The following is a 2,500-nucleotide window of genomic DNA, read 5'->3' as shown; positions in this document are numbered from 1 at the left end:
TATCTATTTATATACAAAGCTCCAAGTTAATAATCAGATTAATCACTTATTTCTTTATTTATTTATTTATTTATTTATTTAGAAAGTTTCAAGTTAATAATAAAATTAATCCCTTATTTATTTATTTATTTTATTTATTTACAAAGCTCCAAGTTAATAACAAATTAATCACTTTATTTATTTATTTATTTATTTATTAAGAAAGCTCTTAATTAATAAACAAATTAAGCACTTATTTAATTATTTATTTTATTTATCTAAAAAGCACCAAGTTAATAACCAAATTAATCTTTTATTTATTTATTTATTCATTTATTTACAGACCTCCAAGTTAAATAACAAAATTAATAACCTAAATTAATCTTTTTCATTCATTTATTCATTCATTCAATTTCATCTATTTACAGACATCCAAGTTAAACGTACAATTATTGACAGACCTCCAAGATAAATAACCAAATTAATAACTTATTTATCTATTTACCTTTCTATTTATTCATTCATTTATTCATTCATTCAATCATTCATCTATTTACAGACATCCAAGCCACGAACCACTCCAAGGAATGTACAATTATTTACAGACCTCCAAGTTAAATAACCAAATTAATAACTTATTTATCTATTTACCTCTCTATTTATTCATTCATAGAGACCGCTGCTGGACACATTACCGCCACATCTCGCAACATGCAGATGACGGCGATAAACGCGGAATGAAAATGAGAATTACCGAATATTCGCAAACATCCGCATTCCCGTGGCTTCTGTTAATTGAATGACTGTTGGAAGCCATAACGCGAAAAAAGGGATTTTCCCCTGTGCATGTGGCAGCGTGAAAGGATTTGATGGCGTGATGGTGGGCGGGGGCGGGGGGCAGGGGCGGGGAGGGGAGGGGTGATGGGGGCGTTTTGGTGTCTATATCCATCTCCGCCGAATGCTTCTATATTTCGCCATGTATTGGGTGATATCTCTCTCTCTCTCTCTCTCTCTCTCTCTCTCTCTCTCTCTCTCTCTCTCTCTCTCTCTCTCGTCCGTCAGTCTTGATGATGCGATGTGTCGAAATTAACTGTAAATGGGGTCGTATTTGATGGCACGATCTCTCTCTCTCTCTCTCTCTCTCTCTCTCTCTCTCTCTCTCTGTCTTCATCATTAATAGGGACATATTTCCTCTCTCTCTTTATCATTAAAGGGAGCTTATTTCGTCTCTCCCTCTGTTTATTTGTCATTAATGGGAGTGTATTTCTTCTCTCTCTCTCTCTCTCTCTCTCTCTCTCTCTCTCTCTCTCTCTCTCTCTCTCTCTCTCTCTCTCTCTCTCTCTTTATAATTAATGGAAGCACATTTCTTCTTCTTCTTCTCTCTCTCTCTCTCTCTCTCTCTCTCTCTCTCTCTCTCTCTCTCTTTTTATTAACGGAGCACGATCGCTGAATGTCAAAGCTCGCAGTGCCATCCAAGAATGATCTGAGATTCCTTGGTACGATTCTTAACAAAACCTTTCCATTTCATATTAAACACAGAGGACAGCCAGTGGATCCATCCGTGGCACTGGATATAGTACAGGAAAAATAAAACCCTATAATGGGCTTTGGTTGTAATAACGTTAATTAAATGTGAGGACTTAAAATGAGTAAGGACGGTAATTACCTGTTATTTACAACTGTGAAAACACTCACCTGTCAGTGCAATGCAGGTGATGGCTTCAGCATTCTCCCGACATTCCCAGTCTCCAGCAACTTTCAACTTAATCTGCTTTAAAAGAAAAAAACTAATATTAATGTATGAATAAAATGTATTAATGTGAACATCAAATGTTTATTTTTTCTTCAGTCTTCAACTTAATCTGGTTTAAAAGAAAAAAACTATTATTAATGTATGGATAAAATTATTTTTTCTTCAGTCTTCAACTTAATCTGCTTTAAAAGAAAAAACTATTATTAATGTATGAATAAGTGTTTATTTCTTCATTTTAAATGCTCTAAAAGAAAAAAATATTATTAATGTATGAATAATATTATTATTTTTTCTTCAGTCTTCATATCAATCTGCTTTAAAAGAAAAAACTATTATTATTAATGTATTAATAAAATATTTATTTTTTCTTCAGTCTTCGACTTAATCTGCTTTAAAAAGAAAAAAAACTATAATTAATGTATGAATGAAATGTTTATTTTTTCTTTAGTCTTCAACTTAATCTGGTTTAAAAGAAAAAACTTACTAAAGTATGAATAGACTGTTTATTTTTTCTTCAGTCTTAAACTTTACCTACTTTAAACGAAAAAAATATTATTAATGTACGAATATTTATTTTTTCTTCAGTCTTCAACTTAATCTGCTTTTTAAAAAAAACTAAAATTAATATACGAATCAAATGTATATTTTTTCTTAATTTTTTTAAGCAGCAAATCATTCATATACGATATTAATAATCTTTGATGATTTGATTTCTGGCTCGAGTCTCAAAAGATATATGTCGCATTTATGAGTCAAGTTACCATAGGT

At 31.3% G+C, this 2,500-nt stretch overlaps 1 long non-coding RNA gene across 1 annotated transcript in view; it reads right to left on the bottom strand.

Moving 5' to 3' along the window:
• LOC136847023 (uncharacterized) overlaps positions 1 to 2,500 on the bottom strand; it is a 62,880-nt gene that overhangs the window by 27,880 nt on the left and 32,500 nt on the right. Inside the window, exon 2 of the long non-coding RNA XR_010855584.1 lies at positions 1,675 to 1,750. This is a non-coding gene — a long non-coding RNA (uncharacterized lncRNA). The remainder of the gene's footprint in view (positions 1 to 1,674; positions 1,751 to 2,500) is intronic.

The sequence above is a fragment of the Macrobrachium rosenbergii genome, chromosome 16 (genome assembly GCF_040412425.1).
Source record: "Macrobrachium rosenbergii isolate ZJJX-2024 chromosome 16, ASM4041242v1, whole genome shotgun sequence".
NCBI lineage: Eukaryota > Metazoa > Arthropoda > Malacostraca > Decapoda > Palaemonidae > Macrobrachium > Macrobrachium rosenbergii.
This window is presented reverse-complemented; position numbering and strand designations above follow the sequence as displayed.